The sequence below is a fragment of the Rhinopithecus roxellana genome, chromosome 11, assembly GCF_007565055.1.
Source record: "Rhinopithecus roxellana isolate Shanxi Qingling chromosome 11, ASM756505v1, whole genome shotgun sequence".
Classification (NCBI taxonomy): domain Eukaryota; kingdom Metazoa; phylum Chordata; class Mammalia; order Primates; family Cercopithecidae; genus Rhinopithecus; species Rhinopithecus roxellana.
This window is the reverse complement of record NC_044559.1, coordinates 26,450,200-26,460,584: the sequence shown is the minus strand read 5'-3', so window position 1 is coordinate 26,460,584 and position 10,385 is coordinate 26,450,200.

The following is a 10,385-nucleotide window of genomic DNA, read 5'->3' as shown; positions in this document are numbered from 1 at the left end:
GGTCAGGAGATCGAGACCATCCTGGCTAACATGGTGAAACTGTCTCCAGTAAAAATACAAAAAATTAGCTGGGCATGGTGACAGGCACCTGTAGTCCCAGCTACTCGGGAGGCTGAGGCAGGAGAATGGCATGAACCTGGGAGGCGGAGCATGTAGTGAGCCCAGATTGTGCCACTGCACTCCAGCATGAGTGACAGAGAGAGACTCCTTCTCAAAAAATAAAAAAATAAAATAAAATAACTGACTTTGAAATAATCAGCAGGGTCACCAGTTATTGCTAAAAACACCTCTTCATCTTTCATTTTTTCAAATATTAAGTAATAGATTTAATTATCACATTATGAAATATCATAAAAAGAAAAGATGACTTCTTCTATAATCTCCCTGGTTGAGATTGACCAACCTTCTCACGCTAAGAGAATTGCGTGCCCTTTATTCTCTTAGCTTCTATGAAGCAGGTAAAAAAAAAAAAAAAAAAAAAAAAAAAAAAAATCACATCACTGAAATTACACTCTCCTCGAACAAGGAGCTTCTGCTACATAAGATGACTAAGTGGTATTTTCTTTGGTGTTTTTATTATGCTGTGCTTTCTCCAACATGTGTTTGTGCCTTGGGTATTTTAGAGGCAATCCTGAAACATGACAGTGTCATTTATCTTATTTTGAACCCATAGCTCTGACTGGGCAAGGTCCAAATTCTGCCTGATTCTGATTCCCTGTAGTTTATAATTATCACAACATTGTATCAGCTGTAAATCTGGTAAGTATACTATTTATATTAACATTGGTAAAACTGTTGAGCCCTAAAGAGATGGGTTTAAGTTCTGAGTAAAGTCACAAGAAAAGTGTGTCTTTATTACTGGTAATAGCCTGAAGCTCATCATTCACTAAAAATTTGTCTAACAAATTTGCAGTATTAACCCGTATTTTGCACTAAATGGTTTACCCAAGTAAGATACATTATTTCTCTCTCACTTCCCTAATTTAGCAGTCTAGGAAATTTGTTAGTGAAAGAGAGTAGGCCAATTTTATTCTTAGTAAATCCAAAGCAGGGCTTCATGCTCCCTGCCCCTCTTCTCATAAAACTTGCCTTAAGCATTATCCTAAAACATTTATAGATTAGATGTCATACTTTGTACCTAACACTTTTCAGAGTCCATCTTCCCTTTGTAACTGGAAAGGTGTTTGTCCGTGGCTTCCTGGCACTATTTTTACTTCCTCTGGTTTTCAAAAGCTACCAAGGATATGAGATGCTCTCAGGGAGCTCATGGTTTATTGGATAAGAGGTGGGCAGATCCCTGCCTCCTGGTATTTATGGCCCTGTGTAATGTGTGTAATGCCCTCTTATCAACTGTGGCTAGCACTTGTGTCTTTATTCTAAACAACTGACTATTGTAAAGAAGACTGATATTATTTCCATCATTAGGAAATACAAAATTGTAATTTCCATTGTGCTAGGAAACTGTTTTCTCAGTTTTCAAACTTTGATAAAATTGGTGGCAACATAGGAGAGGCTCAAATGGAGAGGAGCTGAGTGGGGCCTCTGGTCACCAATCAGCTCGAAACTGAGGCTTTCATTCAGACAGTCCAGAAGAAACCAAACCCTGCCAGTTCCTCCCCCGATCTTGGAAGCAGGTTATTCCACTCTAAGCCTTCAGGGAGATCCTGCTTCAGGCTTATGCCTTTACTGCAGCCCATTGAGGATCTGAGCAGAGGTACTAGATCAACTCTGCGTGGCTGCACACAAGTCACTACAACCTTAGCAGCTTAAAACCCACACAAGGTGACAGAGTGCAGATGGCAATTATAATACAGCATGGCACCCAAGGAAACAGAAAGACATGTGCCATTCTGGAAGGAGTGGAAGGAGTGCCAGAAAATATGTTGCAATGGCCTCCAAGGAACACATTCAAGAATTATATGAAAGTGTATTTCATTCGAAAATAAATATTTAGTGAGTAGCTATAATGTGCAAGATACTGTTGTAGGCATTAAAAACAGACAAAAATCTAAGCCTGCACTGAACTCACTTTCAAGAAGACAGAAGCAGACAAAAAAACTAATAATTATATAGAATGAAAACCATGTTGTATGATAGGAAGCACTGTGAAGGGGAAAAAGCAGGGAAAGGGGTAGAGTATGGCAAGAGTGCAGGAACAACTAAAATCACAAATAGCTTAAGCAGGGAATCCTCACTGAGACAGAGACATTTGAGAAAAGACCTGAAGGAGCAGAGGAAGCCAGCCTTGCTGACAGCTGAGGGAATAAGGCTTCAGGCAGAGGGATCCTGAAGGGCATAGTCCCTGCAGCAAGGGAAAAGCACGTGTGATCTGGAAACAGCGGGATTAGGAAAGAGGTCAGAAAGGAAGGAAAGGCCATGTTTAGGCAGAGCCCTGTAGGCCACTGCAAGGATTTTGCTTTCACTCTAGGACAGATAAGGGGACACTGGATGAAACTGAGCTTCTGTGTAGAGAGTAGAATGTAGGTTCGTAAGGGATAAAAGGGGAAAACTAGTTAGGAGGCTATTTAATAACCAATGTAAGAAATTGAGCAATTTGGAACAGGATGGTTGTAGAGCAGGTGATGAGAAGTGGTCAGATTCTGGGTAATTTTTAAGGTGAACATGGGAGGGCTTGTTCACAGGTTTTATGTTGGTTATGAGAGAAGTTTAAAAGGCAAGAATCAATCCCCAAATTTGGTTCTTTATGATGGAAAGAAAGGAATTATTGAGACTGTGAAAATTTAAGGTGGAGCTGAATTGCATGGAAATTAAAGAAATTTTTTTCTGGGGCATCCTGAGCTTGAAATGTCCATTAAACCCTCAAGAGGAGGTGCTGAACAGACAATTTGTTATTCCAATCTGAATTATTGGGTAAAGGTCTGAACTGGAGTTCAGATTACAGCCTCCTGAAGGTTCAGGTGATTGTTAGCATTTTGCCACAACCTTTTAAATTAAGGTATGTACATTGTTTCCTTAGATACTATTGCTCACCTAATGTATTACAGAATAGTGCAAACATAATTTTATATGCAGTTGAAATAAAAAAATTTATGTAATTCAGATTTTGTGCTATTTTTTCTGTTGGTGGTCTGGAACCCAATATTTAATATCTATAATGTATACCTGTGCACTATGTCTTGATTATCTCTTGTCAGAGTTTTTGACTAAATTGTATTTTGTCTGATCCTAGTATAGCTATCACAGCTCTTTGTTGGTTACTACTTTCATACAATACTTATTTCTGTCTTTTATGTTCACATTATTTATGTCCTCACCTAAAGCGAGTTTCTAGTTCAGAACATATAATTGGGTCCTAGATTTTTCTAAATTCATTCTGCAAATCTTCCTTTTAATGTGAAAATTTAAGCTATTTACATTTAATGTACAGTTATGAGACACACAACAACATTCTGATAAAGGATGAAATACAGAAACAATGGTGGCTTACCCCAATTAAGTAGGTGCTATCCCTGGGATTCAAGGTTGACTCAACATACACAAATTAAAAATGTGATTCATCACATTAACGTAACTAAAGACAAAAACCACATAATCATCTTCATAGATGCAGAAAAGGCTTTTGATAAAATTCAACACCACTTCATGTAAAAACTCAATAAACCAGATATTGAAGGAACATGCCTCAAAATAATAAGAGCCATATATGACAAGTCCACAGTCAATATCATACTGAATGGGCAAAATATAAAAGCATGCCCTTTGAAAAGTGGCACAAGAAAAGGATGCCCTCTGTCACTACGCCTATTCAACATAGTATTGGAAATCCTGGTTGAGAAATCAGGCAAGGCAAAGAAATGAAGGGCATTCAAACAAGAAGAGAGAAAGTAAAACTACCCCTGTTTGCAGATGACATGATTCTGTAGCTAGAAAACCCCCTAGTCTCATTCCAAAAGCTCTTTAACAAACTGATAAACAACTTCAGTGAAGTCTCAGAATACAAAATCAATGTACAAAAATCACTAGCATTTCTATACACCAACAACTGTCAAGCCAACAGCCAAGTCAGAAACACAATCCCATTCACTGGGATTGCCATAAAAAGAACAAAATGCCTATGAATACATCTAATCAGGAAGGGAAAGATCTCTACAATAAGAACTACAAAACATAGCTCAAAGAAATCAGAGATAAAACAAACAAATGGAAAAACAGTCTATGCTCATGAACAGAAAAAATTAATGTCATTAAAATGGCCATACTTCCCAAAGCAATTAATAGATTCAATGCTATTCTTATTAAACTATCAATGGCATTCTTCACAGAACTAGAAAAGAACTATTTTAAAATTCATATGGTACCAAAAAAGAGCCCAAATAGCCAAGGCAATCAAAGGAAAAAGAACAAAGCAGGAGGCATCACACTTCAAACTATACTACAGGGCTACAGTGACCAAAACAGCATGGTACTGATACAAAAACAGACATATAGACCAAAAGAACAGAACAAAGAGCCCAGAGGTAAGGTCACACACCTACAACCATCTGATCTTTAATGAAGCTAAGAAAAACAAGCAATTGGAAAAAGACTTCCTATTTCACAAGTGGTGCTTTGATAACTGGCTAGCCATATTCATATGATTCAAATCAGATCCCTTCCTTACACCATATTCAAAAATGAACTGAAGGTGGATTAAAGACTTAAATGTAAAACCCCAAATTATAAAAACCCTAGAAGACAAGGCAATACCATTCTGGACATAGGAATGAGCAAAGATTTCATTACAAACACACCAAAATCAATTTTTATAGTATATATTTTTAAAATATATATTATAATAATCGAAAACAAAAATGAGCAGTAGCCATTCTTATATAAGTTGAAAGTGACTTCCAACTGAAAACAGTAGAAAAACACAATCTATCCTAAATATGTATGCATTCAACTCTGAAGCATCCAGATTCATGAAATAAATACCACTAGACATATGAGAAAACATTTGCTGCTATACTTCCACACTGCATAGATAACACCTGACAGGTCATCAAGGCAGAAAGTCAAAAAGAAACTTCAGATATAAACTAGCCTCTAGATGAAATGGATCTAATGGGTATTTACAGTACATTATACACAACCACCACAGAGTATATATTTTTCTTATCTCTGCATGGAACATCCTGCAAAATCAACCATATGCCTGACCACAAAGCAAGTCTCAATAAATTCAAAAGCAAGCCTCAATAAATTCAAAAAATTGATGTTATATCAAGTATCTTCTCGGTCTATAAGAGAATAAATTTAGAAATCAATACCAAGAGGAATTCTCAAAATGATACAAGTACATGGAGACTAAGAAACTTGTCTTCAATGACTTTTGGATGAACATTAAACAAAGGCATAAGTCAAAAACATATTTTGAAAACAATGAAAATAGAGACACAACTTACCAAAACTTCTAACATACAGCAAAAGCAGTGCTAAGAGGTAAGTGTAGTGGTAAATGTCTACATCAAAAAGACAGAAATAGGCCAGATGTGGTGGCTCATGCCTGTAATCCCAGCACTTAGGGAGGTCATGGTGGGTGGATCACAAGGTCAGGAGTTTGAGACCAACCTGGCCAAGATGGCGAAACCCCATCTCCACTAAAACTACAAAAATTACCTGGGTGTGGTGGCGGGTGCCTGCAATCCTAGCTACTCGGGAGGCTGAGGAATGAGAATCACTTGAACCCAGGATGCAGAATGTGCAGTGAGCTGCGATCGTGCCACTTCACTCTAATCTGGGCAATAGAGCAAGAATCCATTTCAAAAAAAAAATGACAGAAACATCTCAAATTAACCACCTAATATCACATCTCTAAGAACTAGAAAAATAAGAACAAACAAGAATCAAACCCAAAGCTAGCAGAAGACAAAATAACAGACATTACAGGAGAACCAAATGAGATTGAGACTAAAACACTGATGCCAGAATCAAAGAAATTAAAAATGTGTTATTTGAAAGGTTAAAAAAAATTATAGACTACTAGTTATATTAACCAAGAAAGAGAGAAAATTCAAATAAGCAAAATCAGAAATGACAAGGGCAACATTGCAACTGTTAGAACAGAACACAAAAACTAACAAATATTACTATGGGCCGGGTGTGGTGGCTCAAGCCTGTAATCCCAGCACTTTGGGAGGCCGAGACGGGTGGATCATGAGGTCAGGAGATCGAGACCATCCTGGTCTACACGGTGAAACCCCGTCTCTACTAAAAAATACAAAAAAAAAACTAGCCGGGCGATGTGGCGGGCGCCTGTAGTCCCAGCTACTCGGGAGGCTGAGGCAGGAGAATGGCGGGAACCCGGGAGGCGGAGCTTGCAGTGAGCCGAGATCGCGCCACTGCACTCCAGCCTGGGCAACAGAGCTAGACTCCGTCTCAAAAACAAACAAACAAACAAACAAATATTACTATGAACATCTCCATGCACACAAAATAGAAAACCTAAAGAAAATGATTTAATTTTTGGAAATACACAAGTTTTCAAAATAGAACCAGAAATAAATAGAAATTCTAAACCCACCAATAATAAGCAAGCACATTTAATCAGTAAAAGAGCAAGAACAAAGAAAATCCCAGGACGAGGTGGATTCACAGCCAAATTTTATGAGATGTACAAAGACCCAAAACAAACTTTCCTGAAGCTATTTCATGATATTCCTCATTAGAGGAAACAAGTGTCACCCTGATACCAAAAAAATGAAACCTAAAGGCCAATATCCCTGATGAACATGGACGCAAAACTTCTCAACAAAATACTACCAAACTGAAACCAAGAGCACATCAAAGAGATAATTTATCATGATCGAGTAGGTTTTAATGCAGGAATAAAGGATGTTTCAACATTCATAAATTAATAAATTTGATTTACCAAATAACCAACATTTAAAACAAAAACCATACGATCATCTCAAGAGACACAAAAGCATTTCATAAAATCCAACATTTCTTTCTCATAAAACGCTTAACACACTATGTATTGAAGATATATCTCAAAATAATAAGAGTCATACATAACAAACCCACAGCCAACATCTTCCTAATGGGAAGGGAATGGGAAAATGTTGAAAGCATTCTCCCTGTGAACTGGCACAAGACAAGAATGTCCACTGTCACCACTCTTATTTAACATAGAACTGGAAGTCCTCACCAGAAAACCCAGGCAATAGAAAAAAATAAAAGCCATCCAGGTTGGAAAAGAGAAATTCGAATTATCAATTTTTTCTGATGACATGGTTTTATACCTATCAAACTATAATGACTGCTTCAAAGGACTTGACTTGATTGAAAAAAATTTTTTCAATAAAATTTGAAGATACGAAATCAATGTAGAAAAATCAGTAGATTTCTCTACACCAATAATGTTGAAGCTAAAACCCAATTAATAACTCAGTTCCATTTGCAATAGACAAAAACAAAATAAAATATCTAGATATAAATAAAATTAAGCAGGTAAAAGATCTCTACAAGCAGAAATACAAAATACTGATGAAAAAAATCATGGATGAAACAAATAAAAAGATTACCATGCTCATGGATTGGGAGAATCAATATCATGAAAATGATCATACTGCCCAAAGCAAACTACTGATTCAATGCAATTCCTAACAAACTACCAACATCATTCTTCAAATTACAAAAAAAAAAAAAATCTAAATTTCATAAAAAGGCAATCCTAAGCAAACGAGCAAAGTCACAGGTATCACTTTACCTGACTTCAAATTATACTAACAGGCTATAGTAACTAAAACAACATGGTACTGGTACAACAGTAGACACGTGGATAAAAGAGAGAACCTAGAAATAAAGCTACAGACATACAACCAACTGAACTTTGACAAAGTTAAAGAAAAACAAACAATGAGAAAAGGACACTGTAATCATTAAATGGTATTGAGAAAATTGGCTAGCCAAAGCAGAATAAATGAAACTAAACCCCTATCTCTTACCATTGGCAAAGTTAAATCAACATGGATTAAAGACCTACAAGGAAGATCTGAAACTATGAATGTCCTAGAGGAAAACCTTGGGAAAACTCTTCTGGACATTGAGCTAGGTCAAGATATAATGATGAAGATGCCAAAAAGGAAATGCAACAAAGACAGATAAATGGGAATTAAACTAAAAAACTTATGGGCAGCAAGAGAAATAATCAACAGAAAATCTACAGAATGGGAAAAATATTTTCAAATTTAGGCTCCAACAAAGGACTTTTATTTAGATTCTATAAGGAACTCAATCCAACAAGTAAACAAACAATCCCATTAAAAATTAGGCAAAAGACATGAACAGACATTCATCAAATGAAGACATACAAGCAGCTCACAAATATACAGGAAACTGTTCTTAATACTCATCTGAAAAATGCAAATTAAAAACACATTGAGATATCATCTTGCAGCAGTCAGAATGACTATTATTAAAATGTCAAAAAAAAACAACAAATATCAATATGGATGTGGAAAGAAAGCAAAATGTGCATATACATACTAATATGCATATATATACACTAAATGTACATACATATACTAAGCATCCACTAAAAAGAGTGAAATTATATCCTTTTCAGCAACATAGATGGAACTAGAGGATATCATTCTAAGTTAACTTAGAAACACAACAAAATACCACATATTCTCATTTATAAGGGGAAGCTAAGCAATGGGCACACATGGACATAAACATGGAAATAGACATCAAATACTTCAAAAGGGAGAAAGGTGGAGACAGGGGCAAAGGTTACAACACTTCCTATTGGGTACAATGTTCACTATTTGAGTGATGTGTACACTAGAGGCCCAAACCTCACCAGTATGTAACGTGTCTATACAACAAACCTACACATGTGCCTATTTAATCTACAATGATTTAAGATTTTAATAAGAAATAAAAATCAGAAAGTCTTTCTTTACTAATATCAATGCCGGTAATTCTTCACAGTTTCTGTCAGCTTATGTTGTTTTCCTGTTTCTTTGTAGCTTTATTGTTTTTATTGCACATTTGAAAAACAGCCACATTTCACACTCTATATTATTTCTGTGTCATGACAATAATCAGCTAATATGCTTGGCATATTCTTAGTCTCGGCGTCAGCTCTACATGAAAACTTAAGGTCTTCTCAGGTCTTTTCTGAATATGCATCTGCCTAGACTCTGTGTGCCCTATTTGATTTCTCCAAATGCCCAGTGGCTTTTGAATACCTTATCATGTCAAAAATTCACAGCTCAGCTTCTCCTCAGTGCCGCAGATGGCCTATTGTATGTCTCTTCCCCCTAATCTCTTGCCAGTGGCATCTGTGCATCTATCGTCACCCTGCATCTCTACTGAGCCACTCTATAAATAAATGAGTTTATTTTAGTTCATTTCAGATTTTTTTTTGATAATTCCATGGGAGATTTGAGAGCTTTGTAATCCACCATCCTGCTGATGACACTCTGTGTGAAATTTTTAAATGGCTCTATTATATTCCATTGCTTCCATGTGTAGTAATTTGCCTAATTATTTTCTTTTATTGTTTCTTTTAGGAAGAAGTGAATAGAAGCAAAGAGGGTGTTGCAAATCAAAAGCACATAGAGATATCATCTTATACCAGTCAGAATGGCTATTCTTAAAATAGCCAGTTGTCAGCCAGTTGTCAGACAACAACTGATATTGGTGTGGATACTTCAGAGATGTTAATTTTTTTTTATTTTATTTTATTTTTTTTTTTTGAGACAGTCTTGCTCTGTCGCCCAAGCTGGAGTGCAGTGGCCCAGTCTTGGCTCACTGCAATCTCTGCCTCCTGAGTTTAAGCAATTCTCTCGCCTCAGCCTCTGAGTAACTGGGATTACAGGCATCTACCACCACACCCGACTAATTTTTGTATTTTTCATGGAGACAAGATTTCACCATGCTGGCCTTGGCTGGTCTCGACCTCCTGACCTCAAGTAATCCTGCCGCCTTGGCCTTCTCAAAGTGCTGGGATTACAGACATGAGCCACTGCCCCCAGCCTAATCATCATTTTCTAATCTGCCCTCCAACGGGAGAAACAAGTAAAATTATGCCATCTGAGGATTATTCACCAATTTATTTTAATTACTTTTTTCTTTATAATATTTAATAAGATCACAAATTATATAAAATAGTTATCAGGTTTTTGGGAAGTTACTTTTGCTGGTTTCTTATAAAACTGGATGGAAAATACGAACACTATTTAAGCACTCTTTGCATATAGCAAATGATGTCCAAAGTCCAAACACTGTTAATAATTAATACTCCAATAAACATCGTGTCAGAATTTTTCTTTTCCCTTTGAACCTTTGCAGGATTGCCACATCATGAGCACTGCACCTCCGTCAGGAATGAAAATTCCTACTACAATTAAAAGAAAGAAGAAACAAAATTA